The sequence below is a fragment of the Onychomys torridus genome, chromosome 19, assembly GCF_903995425.1.
Source record: "Onychomys torridus chromosome 19, mOncTor1.1, whole genome shotgun sequence".
In the NCBI taxonomy this organism is placed as follows: domain Eukaryota; kingdom Metazoa; phylum Chordata; class Mammalia; order Rodentia; family Cricetidae; genus Onychomys; species Onychomys torridus.
In genome coordinates this window covers 2,969,366-2,996,676 of record NC_050461.1, presented here as the reverse complement: position 1 = coordinate 2,996,676, position 27,311 = coordinate 2,969,366, and positions in this window count along the sequence as shown.

Below are 27,311 nucleotides of genomic sequence, written 5' to 3'. Positions count from 1 at the left end.
TAGTCATATTAGGTATGCTTTCAAGTTCAAACAGATGTATTTTAGATAGACAGGTCATCTTCAAACACTTCAGATATCTATAGAACATGGCATTTGAAGATTTTTTTAATAACATAGGTTCTTTTTTATGACAATGAGACATTTCTGTTCCTGGCAGCACTAATCTACTTGAGAGAAGATGATGAGCATCAAAGAAGCTCCATATCAAGTTTACTTTCTCTGTGTCAAAAGTTAGCCGCTGGGCTAGAAAATGCCCTCCTTCCACTGCTGACAGTGTGCTGTCCAAATGGAACTGGCAGGACACAGAAGAAAGGACTGACAAACTTTGCCAAGACAAGGTCGGACAGCTCTTCAGAAAATCCTGCTTCACAGATGAATCTGTCAGAATTCTAAGCCTGCAGGCTGAATATAGATGTCCCAGCACTGTAATGGAAACTTGGGTGACTCTCCAGAAGCAGCTGTTTCTGTCATTTCTCACATTTGTGGAAGTCACTTGCATGCACTTCCTGCTTACTCGGGTAATATTTCCTTCTGGGTCTCTAATGGAGTTGAAGACTTTATAGTTACAGTCATAGTTTTCATTGTTACCAGACTCAGAAAGTAAATTCACTGAAGAAGTGTAAAGTGGGTAAGGTTGAAACACATTTAAAGATAGATAGGTAATGCAAGTTAGGATAGAAAGTAGATTAGGTTCAGCATATTGGACTCACAAAGATAGGATAGATATTGGTCTTATTGTATAGAGTTTTTCTTATGTTAGTTATAAAGTTCTTTTTAAAAAAAGTTTAGACAAAAAAAAGGGGAATGTGGTTATATTTTGTCTGTACTTTAACAGAAAAAGATTGACTAAAGATCAGAGGGTGAAAGTAGCCACTGGATAACCATAGAGACCAGGCAGTGGTATCACACACCCTTAATCCCAGCACCTGGGGTGAGGAAGCAGGAAGATCAGGAGTTCAAGGCCACTCTGGGCTACACAAGATTGATCTAATCCAAAGGAGAAATTGAGTCAGGAAGTGATGGTACATACTTTTGATGCCAGTACTTGGGATCTCACACCTTCTTCCCAACACTAGGGAGTTAGAGACATGAAGTAATATGGCTGGGTGGAGAGAGAGGAATATAAGGTGTGAGGAGACAGGAGCTCAGCCCATTTTGGCTGAGGATTTTTTAGAGATAAGGTCTAGTGGCTTGCTGCTCTGTTTCCCTGATCTTTCAGCTTTCATCATGATATCTGACTCTAACTTTTTATTAATAATACCAATTAGAATTTGTGCTACATCTATGTAAATATATAACAACCATTGTTAGGGGATTTCTCAGAGGGACACAGAGAGAGAGGGAGACCTTTCACATAAACCTACTATTTCTTTCTTTAACATGTACCTCAAATCTCCACCCTAACACAGACATATATAAACCCTATGTTTATGGCTACTATGGACACTAGAGCAAGGAATTTGAATCAACCAATTCATCAAAAGATAAATGGATAATGAGATTTGTCATATATTTAATATGGCATAATATTCAGCCCTAAAGCAAAATGTAATCACAAAGTTTGCAGGAAAGGAGATGTGCTTTTAATGTATAATAAGCGTGGTCACAATTTCAGAAAGAAAAAATATATGTTCTCTTCCATATGTGAAATTTAGAACATAATATGTATATATGTAAATAATTATACATGTGGATACAATAAAAATGAAGAAAAGTAATAAGTAACGAGGAAAGTAAGTGTGACTTGTGCTGAAAGTCTGAATGAGGGCAATGCACTGGAGTTATGAAAGATGATATAAAATTAGTTGTTTTGCTAGTCTTATCTCAATCATGTTTGATGTTTTCTAATGGATAAATGCATAAGATATATTTGGTAGTTAAAGAGTAAAATTTAATGTAAAGCTTTAAGACTACAGTATGTCTATTTTATACTCAATGTCATGGGGTCCTGTAGACAATGAGTTTTTTTTTTTTTATTTTTGGCATATAGTGTTTTATAATTGGATACTTTTATAATAATATTTTAAAAAGAAAACCTATGCTTTCCTAGACACAAAATAATATCTTCAGGTCAGTTCTTATTTAAATATTATCCTATAACTTCCTAGAGCTTATCAGATTATGAAGAAAAATGGCATCTGGCTACTTTATTTACAATATGTTAAATATCACTCTACATTTCTTAAAAATAAAACAGGGATAGTAGAGGGGTGAAATCACTTGTAAGTTTCTTACAAATTTTAATGCCTTTGGTTTCTCATAATCTCCACTCTCCCCTCTTCTTTCCTACCAAACTACAGGCTTTACAGCTGTTCTTGGAATGGTATGATAAAAAAAAAGATGAATATTTGTAGTTTGAAATTCCCTGTAAGACTGATCTCTCTTAAGTTCCAGTCTTCTGCATTTGCTCAGACATCCGTCTTCTTAGAAAGATGTGAAGTGCTTGTTTTGTTTCAGTAGCTGTCACAAACACGGTCAAAATTTATGAAATCACATTAGTATTAGAATATAGTTGTTGAACATAAAGCCCTTAGCAAAATTCATTTACATAGTGCTTAATAACCATGTCTACATAATAGTATACTATTATAAAATTAGTGAAACTTTGCTGTTGTATTTTACCCAGAAAATGCATAAAAATGATAATGCCAATCAGAAATATAAAGACAGTTCTGTCATTTCAGAATATTAGAAAACAATTTCAGAATCCAAAATAATTGAAGGGGTAATATCTTTACTTGACAAAGTAAGGGAACCTTTGGCTTCACTAGAATCTAATCAAAGTTGCAATGGATTTATATTGAAGAGTTTATATGATGACTTTCTATTTTAATTTCTAATATTATTATTGGCATTTCACATCAATAAGCATTATTTTTGCACCATGTCTCAGCTGAATTACCCATAAAGCCACACAGATTCAGTCATTGAATATACTATATAGCTCACAGGAGAATATGTAATTTACCAACACTGGAGAAATGTTCTGACCTTCATAATCCAAGACAGATACTTTTCCTTTTGATAAAGCTAAATTTACTGTTATCATCTCCAAACTAAATTCAGAGAGTAATATAAAAAGTCAGTAAAAATTAATAACAAGATTTGGAGAGAAACCCCTGGAAGTATCCACAGTATTCCCAGAGGATGCTGTATACTTTCTCATGTATGCGATTGATTAACTGCCTGGACTACTTTATAGATCTGGCTAACTATAAGAAAGAATAATAAATTATTTCTATACCTGAAGACGGGAAAGCTGTCCTATGCTCTAAAATAATGTAGTTGACACTTAGGTTTAAACCAGTAAGAATGAATTACTCACAGTCAGAATATAGATTTTTTTAAATGTTTCTAAATTCAAATAATGTATAAAAATAAAATAATCACTTAATATTTCCTTTTCTATACTGTGACATTACTTTACAAATTGGAACATATTTGAGGCAAAGTATGATGTTAATTTGGTATTTATTGCTTCCGCTATGTTGTCAATACAAATTAATGGATAATACTTGAATATAAAATAAGAATACTGTTTCTCTAAAATGAATAAATATTTGACAGAAACATTAATAAACCATTGAATAAAAGATTCAGTTTTTAACAATCTCTATGTCTAACAGTCATTTCTGAAAGTACATTCATTAAACTTGACATCATGTGCACTACAATGGTTTTATGTTATTGTGACAAAACACTGACCAGTAGTTGGATAACAAAATAGTTTGTTTAGCTTACACACACTAATAACAGCCCATCACTGAGGGAAAACCAAGCATAAACTCAAAGCAAGAATCTGGAGGCAGGATCTGAAGCCAAGCCCGTGGAGGAATGCTGGTTACTGACTTGCTTTATGGCTTTTCCAGCTTCATATAACCACATGCCAAGGTAAATGCATACAGACCTGACTAGAGGACAATATTATGGATACACCTTCTCACTTGATATTCTTTCTTTCCAACTGAATGTAGTTATGTCAAGTTGACAAAAACCTAACAAGAACACTGTGTGCTTCTGTTCAGCCAGCGTGACAGGTGCTGAGACTTTTTATCATTTCATTTCTCCATTCCACAGGATGAACAGACTTACTTTCCATGTCCTCTTCATCAGGAATAACTTTGAAAATAGTAGGAGTTGCCACGGATCCTGGTCATATTGAAAGTGACTAATTTTAAGTTCACTAAGTTCATGGAGATATGAGAGAAAAGAGGAAGTGAAGCTGCTTTACTCAAGGCCTGGTCATCTGTGTGCTCATGAGTTAAATTTTTGTCCTCTTGTGTTATCCTTTTCCTCAGAAGGAGGTCATCCTATGATGTTTCCAAGATTAAGGAGTCTTTACAATTTTTTAAACTTGTAAGAGCAAAGAAAATATCAACTAAACCATGGGAGCCTACAGACCCATGCTGTACTAATTTTACTTTCTCTCCATAAAGCACTTAAGATTCCCCCATGTGCCCAATGATCAGTCATTTCAAAATTATGCCAATAAGGCATAATAAAATCACCTTTGACTCAATTTACAAACTAAGTAGCAGTAGAAAGGTGAAGAAACTAGATTAAGTTCAGACCAAGAGAGATAATCAATCAGTGTTAAGGATGGTCAAACTGTGAAATTTTAATAAGTTTTATCACTTTTAAAGTATTTGATATTTGGAAATGTAAAAACATTCTGTGCTGTCTACTTGAATTCTTGAAATATGTTGGACAGAAATTTACAAGCCTCTTTTTCCTTGATGAATTTGCTACACAAAACACGGTCGTTAGACATGTTTAAGATGCTATTATTTCTTTTTCTTTACTTAATCCATACTGAAAATTCTTGGTTGAAATATTTTACACATATTTGAAAAACCAACATACTTTATCTGAAATGTTCAATGGATATAAGTTGGTGGGGTAGATATGTTTCCATGACTTTAGCAAAGCAGGGTTTTTAAAAGTATTGTTCTCAGTAACCTCATTCCTCAGGTGGATCAAAACACTTGAAATCAAATTTTTAAGACTTTTGATACCATGATAAATGAAGACCACATGGGAATAGGAAGAAGCAAAGTGATAGAGAAGTCCCTAGAAATCCACAAATATATATAAACACTTAAAGAAGACTTTTGTTAACTTTCTTTCTCCTATACTGTGCATGCCACTGTCAATTTTACTCTTTAGCTTTTCAGTTATTTTAAACCTTTTCAAACATTTGTATATTCTTTTCATAATGACAGAATCTTATTTATCTTATTGAAATATATTCTATTTACTTCATCTCTCTGTTCATATACATGGTTTAAGTTGGTCATTTTGGTTCAATACACTCTTAAGAAATGTCTGAACATTATATATTGGCAATTGCTGCCCTAAGTAAATGGAAACTCTGGGTCTTAAAACAAGAAGTAAGAAACAGTAAGTAGAAAATAAAACATCAATATGTGTATATATAATTTTATAAACCTCATCTTATGTATAATATATTTTTTACTACATAGCCTATTATAGTGAATATGTTTAGCAACAATAAGAATGGATGATTCTGGTATATCTGAGGCAGTGTTTATCTGTATATTTCTTTTTCACTAGATGACTCGTACATTTGACATCCTATAAACCAATAGCCCATCTTCATCTTTCTGTGGGTTATTGTTTCACAGGATAGAAATAACCTCGAACATACATTCCTTCATATGATATTGAATGTTATTCTCTAATTTCAATTATTTCCCTTATTCTCTGTCAAATCTACAAACAAATCTTGTGGACAAAAACATCTGACATTCTCTCTATATTTTTTGAAAACTTCAGTTTGCAGAACTGAAATTGTCCCTTGCCTGGAGACAGACTTTCATGGTTGTGCACTAAAGTACCATCAAATGACTTTCTCACAGATACTGATGCTCACCCAGGTCTACACTCTCTCACTATTCCAGTATATATTCATTTTATTCTGTCTTCTCTTTCACCATGCGCTCATTATACCTCAATTATACACTGCCTGATGGGATCATTTGCATAATTTTTGGACATGGAAGCACAGGTCATGGAGTGACCATAAAGTGTATTTCTTGTCTACTTAGACACAGAGCCAAACAATATCTGCCATTCTTCCTAAAAGTCGACAAGTACCATGTCCCTGAATGCGGGCCAAGAGGATTTGGAGATAAGTAATTTCTGTTATTTTTGGTCCTTATGATATCACTAGTCTTTTACACTTTCTCTCAGTATGAAAGATAATATAGAGGAGTAGGAGGCTCTGAATATGAAATAGTCACATGAATAAAGTCCATGGAAAGACAGTTTGGTAGAGAGCATGTAAATTACATAAAACTGAGGTTCCACTTTATTAAAATACTGAAGTTCAGGGTTTGATTCTACAACAGTACATCTTACTAAACTAAAAGGCATCTAACTTGTTATCTTCTAAGTTCTCTGCATTTGTAATATTTTGCTGACATTTTCAGTAATTTTAATGAAGCATTGATTTGTTAATGGCCTTTGAAAAACCAAAATGGCATAACATATGTTCCCAAGTATTCAGAGGAAAGATAATGCAAGTCTTTTTGGAATACAGTAATGTCTGGTAAGTATGATCCTTTATTATCCCTCAGGAAACAGACAAATGATTTAATGAAAAGCCCTGAGTATTTTGAGTGGTCAGTATGATTCAGTCTTTTTAGACTAAGATCTGAGCAGTATACACTGGCAATTAGTTGGTAGCCCAAACACATGAAAACTCTGGCCCTGATGACAAAGAGAAGGGAACAATTATCAGATAAGAAAATCTAACCACAATGAATGATGATCACCAGGAAATAAAAAAGCAAAAAAAAAAAAAAAAAATTTGAGCTAACAAATGTGATACAATCTGGAAAATTATAAAATTACTGACATGTAAGACAATGAAAATGTTTCTCTTTCCTCTTCAATAATACATTTTCTGTAATTTATCAATCAATGCCTTAATGTACATAGTTATTAAAAATAAATATATTTCTCCTCCATGAATATCTTGAGAGCTATGTGACATCATCTACATTACTGACTCACTGGCCAAAGAAAGTTCTGGTATTTCTCAAAATATAAAATAAATTACAATAGACAATTTCTCTGTGTTGTTCAAGATTTTTCAATCACTTTCATTTGTACATATTTTTAAGATGTTCTTAATCATTGAAACCAATAGATTAATTAATCAACCTATTCTGTCTAGAATGGTAAGCATATTCCAGAACTTCAACTATTAAAAATTTGTATGAAATTGTGACACTCTCAAGACTTATACAATTTACAGATTTCAACATCTCTCAATAAGCATGTAAATGAAATAGTTGTTCACCATTAAAATTTTCCTAAAATTAAATATGCATGCTTCATTTAAAAATGTCTTAATAGGAAAGATTACATACATTATACCATTGTTATTTTGTAAAACTAAGAAAATAATGTACCACTTTATATAGTTTCAGGATGTTTAGCACTACTCTTGTAAGACACTAATTACTTTAAGATACTATGACTATATATAGTTATATAAATTCTGCAAAAGTTTGCAAAGGAAATGAGCCTAAATAAAGAGAATTATTTCATCCATTAAGTATGCTAACAAATTTTAAAAAGCAAGTTTAATTGTGTATATTTGAATGGAATTTGGTTTCATAATAATGTATTATTAGATTTTTAATGATGTATTTTCTCAAAATTTTCATCAACTACAACAAAGGTATTTTAAAAAAGCAGTAGTTGAAATTATGATAAAACATGAAACAATTTATTTGAAAAACAGGTAATTGTTATACTTCTAGGGGAGTCTAATATGTCCCAAAGTAAGCTGGAAACCAGAAGCAATCATTCAAATAATTTAAATTTTTTTAATGTAAGAAACTAACAGTAAAAACAAAGAAGAAGGTGTGGTGGTATTGTATTCCCCGAAATATTGTGCACTCTAACAAACTTATCTGGGGTCAGAGACAGAACAGCCACAATATTAAACATAAAGGATAGGTAGTGGTAGCACACACCTTTAATGCTAGCATTCCAGAGGCAGAAATACCTCTGGATCTCTGTGAGTTCAAGGCCACACTGGAAACAGCCAGGCATGGAGACATGCCTTTAATCCCAAGAAGTGAGCCTTAATCCCAGGGAGTGATGGCAGAAAGCCGAAAGATATATAAGGTATGAAGATCAGAAACTAGCAGCTTTTGGCTGGTTAAGCATTCAGGCTTTGGAGCAGCAGTTCAGCTGAGATCCATTTGGATAAGGACTCAGAGGTTTCCAGTCTAAGAAAACAGGATCAGCTGAGGAACTGGTGAGGTGAGGTAGCTGTGGCTTATTCTGCTTCTATCTTCCAGCATTCACTCCAATACCTGGCTTCAGGTTTGTTTTTATTAATAAGACTCTTTAAGATTCACGCTACAGAAGGGAGGGAGTATGGAGGATTTCCTCAATATGCCACGTATATGTGTGAGAACATTCTCATATGTGATATACACAAGCCAGCAGTTAGGTTAGAGAACTATGAGATGCTGAATACACTGGAAGTTTAAAAGAAAAATTTTAAATCATTCATGAGGGGGACTGAATTAGATAGCAAAAGAATTTTCACACTATTACTTTATCCAATCTATGAATAAGGGCAAGATGATTCATCTGTATATTATGTACTTTACTTCAATATATTCTGTAGATTTCAATATAAACATACCTTCTTATTTTTCTTTTTATTATTATTTTTTTCTTCAGTGACTGACATTCTTTGCCAAATTTTCTCTTGATAACTCTCACACTCCAGAAACACAATGAGCTTTTGAATGTGTGTTTTTGTTATTATTTGTTTTAAACATATTTTCTATATTGATTCTTTGGGAATTTCACATCATGCTCCCTGAATATGCTCTTTTCCCAATCCTTCCATATCTGCCTTTCAGCCTTATAGCTGAAAGTGTTTCCCCAAAAAAGAAAAAAAAAAGAAAAACAAACAAATAACAACAAAACCCAGTTTTCTCTTCCATCTTTCCTGCCTCTCCAACACCACTTTATTCACCTTACAAGCATTGGGAGCCACAGTGTGTCATGCAGTGTACCCTTTTATCCTATCAGCTTTACTTGCAAAAATTCATTGCAATGTGTCATTGATCTGTTTCAAGGCCTCTGGTTTCTGTTACACCATCATCACTGGACCTGAATCACAGAGATCCTGGAGACATCATTCTGCATGAACAGTTTCTTCACATGTTCCGGTAGGTCATAGATGGGATAGGTGTTATGGTAGGCCAAGCCAAGGCCATGGATGTAGGCCTGGGTTATAGTTGAGTTGATCTGACCCAGCCTCTGGAGCTGCCACTCATAGGAGCTAGGTGGAGCCAGCTTGCCTATGAACAGGCTATTGGTACTAGCTCTCCCATGCCCAAGGTATAGGTTGGTGCCAGGTATCCTGAATGCAGAGGGCCAGCTTTCCCATGAAGATCCAGGCCAGCTCTCTTGCTGCAAGTGTTCAGTGAGGGGCGGGGCCAGCTTTCCCAGGGCCAGCAAAGGGCACAGCAGAATCAGACTTGCCATTGAATTTCATCATGCACCATTCTTATGGTACCCTGTGATAACACAGGCCACAGACATTAACATAGACCCCATCTGTAGTAGGACAACAGACCCAGATGTGGCCCTCAGCAGCATTTCAGGCCATGATGTCACCATAGCCCCTGTGGCAGCACCGGTCATCTAGATCAGTATGGCTCTGGCAGCAGCATGGCTCTTGGACACCAATGTGTTCACAAGTGGCTGACCAGATCCCTGGAATCTGCATGGAACTTGGTGGTAATAGGAGACAGAGACAACAACTCAGACCCTGGCTACTGTAGGGATACGGACCCAGACATGACCCTTGGCAGCAGGTCAGGCCTGGACAATGCCATGGCACCATGTTACAGCACAGGCCACTCACATCAGCATGGCTCCAGGGACATCATGGCCATCAGGTGTCACCAAGAAGGTGACAAGTTGCAGCCCAGACCCAAGGCATCTGTGTGGTCTTTGGTGGGAGCATGAACCATGGACTTCAACAAAAACCCCAACTACTGTAGGACCTCAGACCCAGATGTGGTCCTCAGCAGTACCTGGGCCTGGACATCACCATAGCCTCAGGTGGAAGCACAGGCCACTCAGATCAGTGTGGCCCTAGTGGCAGCATGGCCCTCTATGGCAGACCAGCTGCCACTTTTATGACCCAGGGTACTCTTGAGTAAGAAGTAAGAAATATTAGCTAGAAAGAGATACCTAGAGGATGAGAGGAAAAACAGAAAATACAGGAGAGCCTCAGGAGGGCCCAGGTCTGAACCCACCAGCTGAGAACTTTATTCCAAAGGGCTGTTTATCACAATGCCAAGGGGAGGAGCAAAAGACATCCCCCTTGCTCAATACAGCCAAGTGTAGACACTTCCAAACACCTGATACTCAGGCCCATGGTCCAATCATCCTCTTTATGCAGACCTGCTAGGTGAAGCCTTCAGGAAACCCCAATGGGCTCTAACAACACTCAGACACAAACATGGCCCTATGTGACAGCCTGGAACCTAAGAATCCATATGGCCTTCAATGGAAGCAAGAGCAACTGACATCAATACAGCCCCTGGCTGCTATGTAACATCATTGACCCAATATGGCCTCAGCTGCCGCTCAGGTCCAGATGTTACCAGAGCCTGTGATGGCAGCACAAGCCACTCAGATTAGCATGGCCCCAGCAGCAGCATGGCCCTCAGACATGAATTTGGCCAGCGGTGGCATCTTTGTGGCCTTTGATGGCAACATGTGCTGTGGATGTTAACACAGACCCTGGCTGTAATAGTACCATGGACTCAGAAATGGCCCTTGGCATGCATGTCACCATGGCCTCAGGTGACAAACAGGCTACTCCTATCATCCTGCTCCTCACAGCTTTCACTTAATCTCTTCTACCTCTTTCCACAGTACATGTACCATTCAACATCTCTTTCTCTCCCACTTCTCCACAACACATTTGCTCATTATATGGGCACACTCTTGTGTCTGTTGGGCTAGTGAATGTCTTTAGCCAGCCCAGAACTTGAGGACCCAGACTGGCCTGTAGGTGGCTTCTACCCACCTGAGCAGAGTGGCATCAGGAAGGTATTTGGTGACTCATATGTTCTAATAGTTTTTATATTTTTTCTCTCTGTGTCTATCTGTCTCTCTGCATCTCTGCATTTCTCTGCCTGTCTCTGTCTCTCTGTCTCTCTCTCTCTCTGTCTCTCTCTCTCTCTCTCCCTCCAAGATAGTGAGATCCTTAGAAGACTTTCAGTTAAAACAAGAGATAATTTTACTGTTTTGGACTTGATGTTTTTTATTTTCTTCTTTAATTGCTTCTGGATGGTCCCTAGGATTTTGTGGTATAAACATGTGTGGTGAAAGATACCACAGCTATTTAAAACATTAAGATATTGACATAAAGATACATAATATAATCAATGGAAAACAATAAAAGGTAGCCACATAAACTTAATTATAGTCAAGCAATTGTCAGTGAAGGTGTCAAGAATGTAAATGGAAATAAAAAATCATCTTCGAAAAATATTGGAAACATTTGATACTTAGTTTGGGGATTTAGCTCAGTGGTAGAGTGCTTGCCTAGCAAGCACAAGGCCCTGGGTTCAGTCCTCTCAGCTCTGGCAAAAAACAAAAACAAACAAACAAACGAAAAAGCTTGATACTCATATACAAAGGAATGCAGTTGAAACTCACATTTCATATTGTACAGGTACAAACAAAAAAATCCATGCAAACATGAGGAACTGAGTTGACTACTCAGTGTAAATGTAAAAACAAAAATACAAACAAGAAACTATTCAGTGTAGTAGTTCAAGCATGTAATCCCAATACTGGGAAGGGAGAAGTGTGGATATATGAAGTTCTGAATTCCATGTGTATGCAAAACATATTTTACTGTAACATTTAGCCTCACCTACTTGGTCAGCCTCAGGTCAGTTCTAGACTTTGTATCAATGATCAAAATGGATAGCAACTGAAAAACAATAAGAGTTGACCTTGGCCTCTGCAAAAATGAACTATTGCACACATTAACCAACACAAAAGAATGAGAGTAAAGGGATTATGGAGTATCAAATCTTGCTTTTCATGCACTTTCCATTTATACAATTGTATGATAGTTGGTTCAACAATTCCCAAAATGATGGAAACTTGGGCTTATTCTAGTTGGGACTATTATACATAAAGCTGTTATGGTCATTTGTGTTAAAATATAGATCAAAGACTTAAAGAAAATACTTGAATCTACAAAACCTTCCTTTATAAAAGAATAAAAAAGACAGTTGAAAAAAAGTCACAGATACTTGAGAGACTATTAACAAAATAACACAGAAAACAACAATATACGAATTATATAGTAGTACCAGATCTCTTCTTGGTTTAAATTTGATGGTTTGAATTAATATAAATCTTTAAGATTTTCTCAGGTAAGGAAGTATACATTTTAACATATTACTTTACAGGAGTTTGAATGTTGTTGGTGAATATGGCAATATCTCTGCGGTCATTTATGATTCTGTTCATTTTAATTGTCCTCTTTTTTAGGTTAATTGGACCAAGTGTTTGTTGATCTTGTCATCAAACAACCAGCTCTTAGATTCCTTGATTCATTGTGTTGTTTTCTTTGTTTCTATTTTTGCAACTTATTCTGTAATTTATTCTAATACTTTATTTGTTTGGGATTTGGTTTATTACTATTTTTCCAATTATTGATTTGAATAATCAAGTTGCTTAATTTTGCTCTTTCTAATTTTTTGAAAAAATGTTATGACTTTCAAGATTATAAATTTTCCTCATAGAACTGATTTTAATGTGTATTATATTTTCAGTTAGTTCTAGAAATATTTTATGCATTTCTTAATTTTTTTTGAGAAATTTATAATTGTGCTATTAATCTCTGGTGGTTTGAGTACCTATTGGGGATTCATTAGCTTCAGATCTTAAGCATTATGTTGAGATAGGATACAAAGTGCTGTCTCAATGTTTCTGAATTAATTTATGTTTGTTTTATATCTCACCTGTATTCTTTCAGTGATGCATCTATATTCTGCTGCATAGTATGTATCATCTTTGGCATTTGGGTAGACATTTGATGGATTAATTCATTGAATTATCAGGCTTTGCTGTTTTACTTATTTATTTTTTAACCATATTAAATTTAATATTGAATAATAGAAACACTAAAATCACCCACTCATACTGTTTTGGAGTTAACCTGTGCTTTTGTAGACATTTGATGGATTATAATATTGAATTTTCCCAATATGCTGTGTTTTTTTTAACCAGGTAACGTTTTCTATTGAAGAAGATGACCACTGAAACCATTCACTAGTACTGACTCGGAATTAATCTGTGTTTTTTATTTTAAAATTCATTGCAATCTCTATCAAAATTTCTTCAACATTCTTCACAGATATAACAAAACAATCCTTAATTAAAAGAGTAATGCTAGAGAGATAATCAGTCTACATTTTACAATATATTGCAGAGCTATAGTAATAAAAACAATATGGTAATAGAACAAAACAGACATGCAGATCAATGGATCAAAATAAAAGACATAAAAGCATACACATATTTCATAGTCATCTAATATTTTAGACAAATATGATAAAAACCATACACCATTAAAAAGATAGCATCTTCAAAGAATGTTATTGGATAATCTAGATATTCACATACAAAAGAATGAAATTGCATCTGTGTCTACTATGGACTGAAAAAAAAACCATAAACAAATAATTTTTTAAAATGTAATGTGAAGCCTAAAACACTGAAATATCTAGAATAATATGTAGGAAGCATTATATAGGTATAGAAAAAGAATATCTGAATAATATTCAATTTACCCAGAAATTAATGCCAAAAGTTTATTAAAGAAAGTTCATAAAATAAAATTTTTCTTTACAACTAAAGAAATAGTCAATTGAATAAGAGGAAGTCCCCATACTAGGGGAGAATCTTTGTCAGATATAAATATTACAGGAGATTATTATCCAGAATGTGTATAAAGAACTCAAATAACAGTCAAGAAAACAGAGGATTATTGATCTAAACAGAGATTTTTAAAACAAGGAAAGAAAAAAAGAAAAAGAAAAATGTCTAAGAAATTTCTCAAAAATTGTCTATTATACTTAAACATTAGGCAAACAAAAAATTAAAATAACTGAAATTTCATTTGTACCAAGTAACAGTGGCTAAGAACAACAAAATAAAGTCAACAAATACTGGCAAGGATGTAGGAAAACAAAAATAATTGTTCATATTTAGTAGGACTGAAAGTTAATGTAGATGCTCTGGAAAACAGTGTGGAGAATCCTCAAAAAAGCTAAAATAAATCTACTATATTGATCCAGCTATAGAACTCCTTGGTATATGCCCCCCAAACACTATACCTCACTCCACAAATAACTATTGCCTTGTTCTCCAATAATCTATTCACAATATCTGGGGAATAGACACAATTTAAATGCCCTTCAACTGATGAATGGATAATGAAGATGTGTTGTGTATATATTCCGCTATAAAGATGAATGAAATCATAAAATGTTCAGGGAAAAGATGGAACAAAAATATTATTTAGTTACTCATAAAACAGACCCAGAAAAACACATGTTTCATGTTCTTTCTCATCTGTGGTTTATAGCTTCACATTTTTAGATTTGCCTGAAAAACTTGAATTATCTGTTAGAAACCGTGAAAGCAAAAAGGATCCAAGGAAGGGTAAAAACTATAGAAGGAAATAAAAGAAGGTCCTTAAGAGAGAGGGAGGAATAGTATGTAAGAATGTTGGATAGGATTCATGCTATTTTTATTTACTTTAAATACATATAATTCAATTAATACATATAAGTATATATTTGTATAAATGTTAAATTAATTTATGCCCCTTGGGGTATATTGGTCCTTACAAAATTGATAAATGAATAAAAACCCAACACCATACATGAGAATCTTCATTTGGACTTATTGGTAAGGGGAATCCAAGACTTCCAAATAGTATTTAACATAGCTATTTTCCTCAATTGCCTCTAAGAAGTTGAATGTAAGTTCTTTTTTTTTTTTTTTAAAGATTTATGTATTTATTTATTGTGTATATAGCATGTATGACCAGAAGAGGTCACAAGACCTATTACAGATGGTTGTGAGCCACCATGTGGTTTCTGGGAATTGAACACAGGACCTCTGGAAGAGCAGGACCTCTGGTAGAGCAGTCAGTGCTCTTAACCTCTAAGCCATTTCTCCAGCCTGAAAGTAAGTTCTTACTATTGAAGACACACATTTTTTCACTGAAGACTCCACGGAATCAAATTGAATCTTATACAAAGCTTTCCTCCTTCATAACTAGATTTCACAGTACTTTTAAATTGCTATGAAATCTGCCAAGTGTGAAAGCAATCAATACTCCTTTCTACCATGATGCTTATGGACCAACCTGAAGACTATCATTGGAAGATATCCCTAAAGATGCAATCGTGGTACTTTTAGTCATGGCAGTAACCAACAGCTATCTAATTGAACTTATGACTAGCATAATAGAAGGTAAATCAGAACTGATGACATAAACCCAACTAGCTACCTACAACCACTGAAGTTAAAGATTTTATGGTGAAATCTACTACTGCCACTTCACCAACACACTATGATTATAAACTTCGTTCTACACACTTCTCTTTATAGACAAGTATAGCTCTCATGCCTCATCAAAAATACTTCTCTTTGCAACAAACAGTACCCCTTAGAGAAAACAGCAAAGAACAAATTATCACAAGGTGTCCAGCCCTAATTTACATATTTAAAAAACTCATATACTTAAGATTCAGAGAACATTAGAAGAAGAGGTAGGAAGATTATCAATGCCAGAGGACCAGGAAATATCTGCATCATTGTATCCTTTATATCTGACAGAGAACCCACATTGTTAAAATCTTATCAATGTGACTGCTTATACAAGAAAGGCCTCAATAATTTCCCTGCATGTTGTCATGCCAACATGGATGCAGGAAAATGTTGTGGGATATTTGATAACACTGTAAACCCTGAGTTTGCATTTGCATTAATTAAACAAAAATCAACCTTGGGTCAGGAGGCAGGAACAGCAACTAGTTGACAGAATGTAATCATACAGAGTCTTGAAGAGAGATAGACAGAAGCACAGGAAGTAGTATGGAGGGCCTTTGAATGTAGCAGTCACTTTTGGTTTGGTGAAGCAAAAGCCAAAAATGATGCTCTCATTCTGAGACATTAGAGAAGAGGGATCATCAGCTAGTTGCCTTTAAACCTCTGAGCTATCGAGTTTTCACACTAGACTCTAACTCTGAGTCTTATTAATAGATAGAACAATAATTATTAAGTTAATAATGACACTTGGTGGGAGTGGCAGGACGCAAGTCCAGTGGGACATAAAAGTCCTGCCAAGCTGATGCCTGAGAAGTGGGTCAGTAATAGTGGGTGCACAAGCACTAGCTGAAAGAGCAGTAGAACCATATGTAGCCCCTGTGCCCACAGGAAAAAAAATGATGACAGAATGCATGGCACAACGATTCAGCTGCTGCAGCTGCCACTGCCACTGCTAGAAGTCAGAGTTTTGGACTGAGCTTGAATACAGTGCTTCTGCTGCAATCTGAGAAGTCAGCAGATTTGGTGAGAAACCTGGGAAGTTCAATAGGAGAGAGTTTAATAATATTAAAAAATAAGAAACTTTCCCACATGAAAAATGTGAAATATCACAATGTAGGGAATTTGGCCTCCATATAGTGCTACCATGAATTACTTGAAAATAGAAAAAAATAAATGAGAGGATGAATGACTTAGCTGAGATTGACATAATATTGACTACAATTGCTATCAGTTTGATAATTCATATTTTACCCTTTAAAAGGTGGTTTAATAACTGTGTCAAATATCTAAATTTGACTGGTAATACACAAGCCTTAAAAGGACTTACTATTGATAAGAAACAAGATTTACAACGATTTACTACTGACAGGATACAAGCCTTAGAAAACCTACTAATGAAAATGAGACAAATATTCAAACAAGAGTTTAAGAAAGAGCTTACTACAACAATGCATGATGAAACTGAAGAGCAGACCAAGGCAATTATAAAACTAATTTTAGTTTTTCCAGTTATACAAGAATTAGCAGCAGATGATAGGCATTCCTAAGTTTTTGCAGAAGTTAAGTGGATCCTATAAAAATATTAGATTTGAAGAGATTTAAGGAGGCAGTCATTTCATACGTTATGCACTCACTATACATGAAGCAGATGGTAAGTCATGGAAATCTCAGCATAGAATTGTCCCCCAGAACTGAAAATATAGCTATAGAAATATTAGAAAGTAGTGCTCAGTTATAATGTCAAACACAGTAGAGAGGAAGCTAGAGTCATAGAACAAGGAAATTGGCCTACAGCAATATTATTTACAAAGATCAACTCCTAGGTAAAGGTTAGTGTGGGCCCAAAAGAAGCCTTTATTAACAGTTACAAAGATTGACTTCAGCTGTAAATAGAATAGTATCATATCCAGATGTCAGATTAATATTAATTCAATATTTAGCTTTTGAAAAATGCTAATTTATAATGCAAAAGATTGATTAGGCCTTTAAAGGCAAGATCAGCACCAATGAATGAATGGATTAAACATACAGATGATACTGGATCTCACACTTATGATGCTGCTTTAATAGGAAAAGTAACTTCTGGAAATTTTAAGAAAAACCAAAATATCAGATGTTTTAATTGTGGTAAACCAGGTTACCTGAAAAAGGACTATAGACAAGGCATTCCTAGAATTAATTTTTTTTTTCCTAGATATAAGCAAACACGATGCCCTAGACTTCTGGAATGTGCAGAAGATGTAGCAACAGTCAGCATTGGATTAATGAATGCAGATCAGCAAGTGCCAAGCAAGGTAAGTCTTTGCTATTGTGAAATGACTTAGGGGACCTCCCACAGGCCCCAATATCAAATTTGTTTCAGTCATTACCTGACAGCATTGGAAAAGTCATCCACAGAGCAATTGACAGACTTAATGCCTATTGCTAAAAATAACACTGCTCTGGATGTGATCAAAGATATGCATCAGTAGATAAAATTTTCCGGAGAGACAAGAAAACAAGTATTTTGGCAAATTGCTATAAATGATGAGAAACCAAGGCTAAAGATACAAATAAATTGCATTGAAATTGAATGGTTAGTAGACAGAGGAGCAGATGTAACAATAATTTCACCAAAATATAAATGTTCAGCTTCCAGGGATTGTAACATTATCTAAGGTAAAAGGTATCTTAGGTGAGATTGATTTAAAAGACCACTTTTTTACTATACTTTTGCAAAACAAGATACAGCAAAATTGCTTTCAAAGTGCCTACTAATAATAAATGACAGCCTGATAAAAGGTACCATTGATAAGTTCTTCCATTAGGAATGTTAAACAGCCCTACCTTGTGTCAATATTTTGTACAAAAACCACTGAAAATAACTCATAAGCTGTTCCTTAATCAATAGTTTATCATTATATGGATAATATCTTACTGGTTGATTTAGAAGCAGCTATCTTATAAAAAATATTTGATGAAGTAAAGAGAATTTTTCCTTGTTGGAAATAACAAATTGCTCCTGAAAATAATACCAAGAGAAGATTCTATTAATTATTTAGGATATAAAATAGATTTGTAGAAAGTTCAAATCAGGAGAGGTCAAATAAAAACTCTCAATATTTCTCAAAAATTGATGATAGTTATGGTCCACAATTAAGTTAACTATTTGTGAGCTAAGCAATTTATTTCAAATTTTATAAGGCGATAAGGACTTAAATAATCCAGAAAGCTATTATCTGAGGTTGAAATCTTTGTTATAAAAAAATACAATCTACATGTAAATGCAGATTTTCTTGGACCCTAAGCTTGACAGCATCCTAGTTACTCTACCATCTACTCATTCTCCCACAGGAATTCTTATGCAAAGAGAAGAAAACATATTAAAATGGATAATTTTATCACACAGAGTAAAAAAATTAAAGGCCTGTGTAGAAAAGGTTTCTGAATTGATTCTGAAAGGAAAATTGAGACTTCATCATTTGTCATGAATAGACCCAGAAGAAATTGTCTTCCATTTTACTAATGCTGAAATTGCCTCATTATGGACAGGAAATGGCCACTGACAAAAAGCTTGCAGTAATTTTTTGGGAGAGATTAGCAACAAATATTCCAAAAGCAAGAAACTTCAGTTTATAAAAAGCACTAATTCCTTATATAATAAAAGGAACATCCATTTCTAGAACTGCTTCTTTATATACTGATGCCAATAAATTAGAAAAGGCAAGTTATAAGATCGAATTAGAAAAGTGGCTTAAAGTCCTTATGATTCAAGTTTAAAAAATGAGAATTATATGCTATTCGCATTGTATTATTAGAATTTTCCAGACCCTCTTAATTTAGTTACTGTCTCACAATATTCAGAAAGGTTGTTTTTTTTTTTTTTTTTTTTTTTTTTTTTTTTTTTTTTTTACATATTGAAACTGCTGAACTTACTCCAGACATTTCAGAATTAACTTTGTTATTTATTCAATTACATCAAGAAAAAAAATAGAAATCATCTATTGTATATAACAAATGTCATATGGATCTACCAGTCCTCTACCACAAGGTGTTAAGAAAATTGATCAGCTATTGGGAGGAATGTACTAGAATACTCATAATTTCACAAGAAACAATTTCGTTAATTGCAAAGATTTTTTAAAAAGATTTTTCTATCACTTTTTAACATGCCAAAGAAATTATAAGGAAATGTCCTACTTGTTCTTTGTGTAATCCAACTCCATTACCTGCAGGAAGTAACCCAAAAGATACTCAAAGGAATAAAATTTGACAAATATATGTATTTCATTTATCAGAGTTTGGGGAATTAAAATATATGGACCATAGCATACACACTTGTTCAGCATTCCAATGGGCAACTACTTTAAGTTCTATACAGGCTGATTATGTAATTACACCTTTATTAGAAGTCATAGCCATATGTTATCGGGATGGGGTTACCAGTTATGGGGATACCAGTACAAATTCAATCAATAGTCCAGCATATATCTCTAGTAAAATGAAATGTTTTTACGTAATGCAACATAAAACATATTACATGTATGCCACACAAACTTCCAGGCCAAACAGTCATAGGTATATTTAATTTCACTTTAAAAGATATGCTTAATAAAAAAGGGGGTAGTAAAGACCCCAGAAATAGATCACACAGTGTTTTATTAAAATTAATTTTTTTAAATCCCATAAAAAAAGGATCAACAGCTGCAGAGATACACTGGATAGTAGAAAAATAACTGCTGAATTAAATCAGCATGCTTATTTTAAAGACATGTTCACCTTAGAATGGAAACCAGGATATGTGTTACATTGGGGAAGAGATTTTGCTTTTATTTCCACATGAGAAGAAAAGCTATAGGCACCATCAAGACTGATAAAAATTGGATTTGAACCAGCAGAGTCTTGCTGATTTGGAGAGGTGATAATTCATCAAAATCTTGGTCATTCAATACAAACTAACTTATAAGACTAACAAATGCCTTTCATTTAATCAGATGTGAAAAAAGATGAAAAAATGATATTCTTGAAGGGTAATTTACAAAAGGTACAATTGCCTTACTGGCATGAAAGGAAAAATTAAGTTTCTTAAAACATATCTTATATCCATATTATAATGTTAGAATATTGGTTGACATGTGGCCCACACTACCTTAGATGGACAATAAAGGGGAAGTTTTTGTTGTTTGGCATTAAAATCCAAGTTATGAGATTAAAAATGTTTTAAATTAATTCAAAGGGTTACTGCCATTCAAGTTCATTTTCTAAATATTGAAAAGTTAGAATGGTTTGTAGATGAGATATAATGTTTGAGCAGGACAATGATAGCCTATACCTTTAACCACAGCAAATACAGATGAATCTCTATAAATTAGACTTTTTATATTATAGAGTTATAGTATAAAAGGAGGTGGTAGCACCTGCCTTTAATTCCACTACTAAGAGACAAAATTCAGATACCATTCCTAACTGGTAAATTTACATACTAGAAAAATAAGATACAATATTTACAGGTTATTATTTAAAAAAAAAAAAACCTCTACATCATCAATATGATTAAAATGTTAAAATTCAAACTGGATGTCTTTTGCAATCTAAAAGTAAATACAATTTAACCATAAATTTATGTGTGTGTGTGTGTGTGTGTGTGTGTGTGTGTAAATTCATATATGTGTGTATACATTACATAAATAGAAATAGAAAGGAGAATATAGGCAGATTCATCTACACTAACCAAAGTATATTTAATTTCAAAATTTCCAAAAAAACATTTAATTAATTACCTTAACAAAGATATGACCTACCAAAAAAGTAACTGCCTAAATTTAGAGTTGGGGCAGGGTTTTGTTTTTGTCTTTTTAGGAGAATGAAAACCTCCATCTAAAGAATCTGAAGAACCCTGGACAAATGAGACTTCTGAAACAGAAGAAAAATCATCAATAGAATATGTCCCAAGAATAAGAGTAATTTGGCCTAATGGTTTAACAGACCTCCAACAGGGAAGAATTTCATAAATCCTCCCAAATTCTCATTTTTGCTGCTCTGTACAAACTTAAAAGGCTGATGGTCTTTTACTGGTCCCAATTCAATTAGAAATCAAACCTGGCTTTGGAGTTGGAACATGACTCTCTCCTTCTCTAACCCCATGCATGCTTGTTAAAGGAACATTCAAAATCTGTTTCATGTCACAGGATGGGACAGAAAATAACACAAAATTAAGGTACTATTCTCTTGTCATTACTCTCACAATTATTGGTTTTATTGGACTCTTTAAAACTTTTCTTAAGATATGAATATTATCTCAAAACCTATGATTATTATTATGTCACTATATAAATTGTCATGATATTATTAGTCATACAGAGTACTATCTAACTGTAAGTATCAGCTTCATCTTGTTTCTATACTGTCTTTCAGATTTGAATCTGAAGCAGGTAATTAGGAACTAAGTATGTGTACCCTGTATGTACATAATAGATTGTGGTCCTCTACCTTCTGGAGATCTTCTGTGTATAGCATTTAAAATATTTAAGTTTTCTACACTGAACTGTGACTATTTCTAACAGTGACCCATAAGGTCTCAAAAATGATGGGGCCCTGCAACTTTAAATCCACCTGAACTGTGGTAACACCATTAAGTTGATGAACACCATCGGCTGATCAGTTTGAGCCTAAACTGTTCAGCACAGCTTCAAAGGTGCTATCTGAGAAGGGACAGCCTCACAGACTACTCTAGCTAGGATTTCATTTAAGCTCTGAACTTTCCCATCACACACATTGGTCTGGATAACCAATGGTAAAGCACTCATAAGACTTGTCCATTTTCACAATTTCTCAGAATCCCCTAAAGATGCTGTCACACCCAGACAACAGGAAGTAATTTTAAGAATGTAACACCCACATTCCCCAAAGATGGTGTTGGTGTTTTTAACTCATTCTGTGGGTTATGGATGTTTGTCCTTGTTTAGGGGAGAGGGCATTGAATGCAAGTTGTTATTGATCATAGTCAGGGAGAAAACTAAGCAAATGAGATTAGAGTCAAGAATCTCTTTATGAAAATAAAAAGGGAGGATATAGGAATGAGAAGGTAAATGGATAGATTACTGAATCTACTTTTAAATTGAAAAGCAATTACTAGTCTCAAATATTTTACATTGGTATGGAGTTTTTTATATTGATGCAAATTTAAGGTTATTTTTGTTACAGTAATATATATATATATATATATATATATATATATATATATATATATTCTTCTACTGTTATTTAAATATTAAATCTATGTAATTATTTAAAAATGTAATATCCTTGTATCCTTGAAAGGATACATTATTACAAATTGTTTAGAATAATTAGAAAATTCAGACTACTAATTATCTATTACTGTTGGACCTCATAAGACCCAGGAGTGATGCCCAGTGTAACTTCTGGAACCTAGCTCAAGTTTGGTGATGTGTCTTCAGACATGATTTCTACATATGAGTGACTCAGCTCAACCTGACCTAGAATCGCCTCTGCCTAGTAACTGCTGAGATGGCATCATCTCATTGGCCTGCTATCCTCACCCCATCTCCCCATTACCCCAACCTATATAAGTCCATTCTTGATGCAATAAAACAAGTTCCTGCTTTGACAAGACTCTAGGCTCAGTGTGCTTCTCTCCAGTGGACAGGGGAGGTTTAGACCATCAACACTCACCATCATGCTCAGCCCCAGGGAGAGACCAGCTAGATGGGTCCTGCCTCTACCACACCTGTTTGTCAAACCAACATATTACTATTAAACATGTAGTCATATTAGATACGGTTTCAAAGTTTAAAAAGTATATTTTAAACACATAAGTGGTCCTTAAACACATCAGAGAGATACACAACAGGACATTTAAGATGTTTTGATAACATAAGGCTTTTCTTGACAGTGAAATATGTCTGCTTTTAACAGCATTTATCTACTTCACAGAAATTGTCTATCAGATATTCTAGGCCTGTAAGCCAAAAATGGATGCCCTGGTGCTGATGAGTAAACTTGGGTGACTTCCCAGGCAGCCAGCTGTCTTTGACATTTCTATCATTTTAGAAATTGCTTGCTCTGTACTTCCTGTTTACTCAGGGAACATTTTATCATTTTTAGGTCTCTGATGGGTTTGAAGACTACATAGTTATAGTCTTACAATTTTCCATTTTAACAAATTCAGAAAAGAAACTCAAAGGAAATGTAAAATCTATAAAGTCTGAGACACGTAAAAGCTTAAATTGTTTATCTAAGAAAGTGTTTAATATCTCAAAGATGTTTAAAGGTAGGTAATACAAGATATGACAGAAAGTGGTTTAGAACTTTTTTTTTAATTTGAACTCACTAAGAAAAGATAGATAATAGAGTAATTTATCCAGAGTAGCCAAGTACAAATACACTGGACATTGATCATATAATTCTTACCTGATACTTTTTTTCTTATTTTGTATAGTTTACTGAGTTAGAGTCAAAACCTATAATTTTTATCTAGACAAAAAAGTGAAATATTGCAGGATATTATATTACACTATGAACCTAAGTGTGAATTTGCTTTAATTAAATAAAATCAACTGTGAGTAAGGAGACAGAGCCAGCAACAAATTAACAGAAAATAGTCATAGAGAGTCAGAGTGAGTCTGGAAGGTGGATAGAGAGATGCCCAGGAAGTAGTAGGAGAGACTTTGGTGTGTTGGTCTTCTGTGTTTTGGCAGAGTGGAAGGATGCTCTCTTTCTGAGATGTGAATAAAGAGAGAAGTTCAGCCAGTTGCTCCTCATGCTCTCTGAGCTAGCAGGTTTTTCACCTGAGACTCTGACTCCCAAGTCCTATTGATAAATAGAAAAATGGATAAATAGTTAAAAACTCCACTCGGTGCCGGCAGCAGGAGGCAGATCTGGCAGGACATAAAATAACAATCAGGCCCTGTCTGACAATCAGGCTGGTAACAGCAGAGCCACAGTTCCTGCCTGAAATGGCAGTAGATTCAGGTGCAGCTGTGGAAAATAACAAGGAACTTCATGTGGCTACAACCCTAGATGGATATGTGTAGGCAATCCGTGACAGCAGAGAGTGGGAGAATTTATCTCCCCATAGATGAGCTCTCTAAACGTCAATTCACTACCAAGAGATGAGTCCCAAATACATAGTACTTAACAGAATAAGCAATTTATTTATATATTTATATACACATATGCTTAGCAATAATTAAACACATACCCATATATTCATTTATTAATATATACAACAATAATAATTAAAGAAAAAGAGGCAATGAATTTGAAGGGGGCATGGGAAAACTGGATGGAGGAGCTGGAGGGGGAAATGATGTAATTCAATTTTAATTCAAAAGGAAGTAAATTAGGAAAGCAGTGAAATAGTGTATATAGCCATCAAACCTTGACATATTTTGCATAAGTGTATTATAATACCATTATTTAAAATAATTTTAATATAGTTTTCTTAGAGAAAACATACATGAATGCAATCAGCTTTATCAGATAATTACTTTCTGCAACAAATGTATAATAATCATTAATTGAAATTATTCTCCTGGTAGAAAGCAACCACAAGAAAAGTGCATTAAAAAGAGTACATATAAGCTAGTGAGGCAATGTTTACCTATGCTCACACTCATAACAATGCAGTTTAAAATATTTTAATCTATCAAGCAGAAAACCTGTTTTTTAACAGGAATAATTTGATCAAGGTATCCATGGAATTCCTTTAAAAGGATTTAAGGAGCCAGGCTAAACACACTGCAAGTTTTCATTATAAGTGTCAGGAAATATGGAGAGAATTGATAAGCAAGTAAGTGGAAATAGTAAGGAATTAAGAGCACAGATTTAAAGTGTTTATTGTGAAGTTGGAGAAATGCTTCAGCAGTTATGAACTTGTACTGTGCTGGCAGAGGGACTGAGTTCACTTCCAGGCACTCATGTTCAGCTGCTCACCACCTATAAATCTAGACACAGGCAGAAAAGGTGTCTTCTGGACTCCCTGGAATCTTACAGACACGTGACACACTCACACATGCACATACACATACACAAATAGAATTGAATATTTAAAAATGTTGTGATAAAATTAACCCAAACTGTTCCATTACCTGAAGATACTCAGGTGACTTTGGATAATTATCCAAGTAAACTTGAAAGCAGGACATCTAAGAGGCTAAGGAGAGAGAGAGAGAGAGAGAGAGAGAGAGAGAGAGAGAGAGAGAGAGAGAGAGAGAGATCCCAAAATGGAATATTGATCCTTTACAGACACCGACACATTAAATAAATAGTTGATACTGTAAATGTGCATATCTCAAAAGAACTTTGCTAAGAAGATCCTGAAATGGTGTGTACTAACAATAAAAGCACTAGTGACAAGTTCTTGGTTTTCAAATAGCATTCTCTGGTACATATACTTTTAATGAGTTTTAAAAATTTAAATGTTTCTGGTGTTTTTGAGCTCTGGAGAGAAGCAAACAACCTGTGCTCTGGAGAGAAGCAAACAACCTGTACACTGACATCTTGCTCTTGCAGAAACCAAGTAGGTGGTCACCTGAATACATGCTAGCTGTGGAGCTAGCACAAAGGACTTTCCATCTCAGATGATGTAAGTTAAGCTTTAACCTTGTCATGGATGACATTGACTCATATTTCCCAGCAATTGGCAGATAGAAGTAAAAGTGTTACATAAGTTTAAGGACTGAACCCCTTTTGAATCAAAACTTGTCTCTAAATATGAAAACATAAAATACAATCCTTTGGCTTTGGGAAAAATGCTTATTTTATTACATTTCTTATGGCTAAAGTCTGGGAAATGAAAAAATCAATCCAATTTATCATAGTTCTCTGAAAGATTTTTGTGAAAGCTGTTACTTAACATTGTTAATTCTTTATGCTCTTTCATTTCTATCATAATGGTTGATTGTTCAGCTACAGTTTACTAGCTCACCTTAACAATATTTTCAGGGCAGAAACACTTAGGTCTGCCATTTGACACTTCTGCAAGCTTTCTGTTTGCTTGTTTGCTTTGTATACGAGAGAAGGGTGAGTGAGTGGTTGTCCCTCATACTTATGCACATTAACCACATTTTTATGGATTTTCTAAAAAAAAATTTTCCTTATAACTATGGGTTTGCTCTATATATTAATCCCCCTTACAGGACTGGGTCAAATATCTCTGCCATAAATAAATCCCATTGTGATTTTAGTATCATCATCACATGTCACTATTGAGGGAAGATATTTGGATTTATTAACAGATCATTGTTTTCAATGGAGAACAAATTGAAAATTTATTAATTAGAAGAAATTTATAGGATCACAAGCTACATATTTAATTTCTCAAGTGCTGCTTTGGAGTGCCTAGAAATAGGAAATCTAAATATTTTAAAAGAAACATTGGCAACAGAATTTAAGTGTATCAATTATTCAATATTATAGTCAGTACCAAAACAGAATGTTACAGATGCAATAATGTGTAATATTTTATATGGCAGAGTACTTCATTATGTATTATTATAGATTTAAAAAAACTCTAACTAGAATGGAGGGAATTGAAAACACTAAAAGTAAAATAATAACAAGATCTGGGAATATTACTCACCTGAATTTGATCAGCATTTTTAATAATGTTTAAATATCTTACTGGATCTCATACATGTATCACA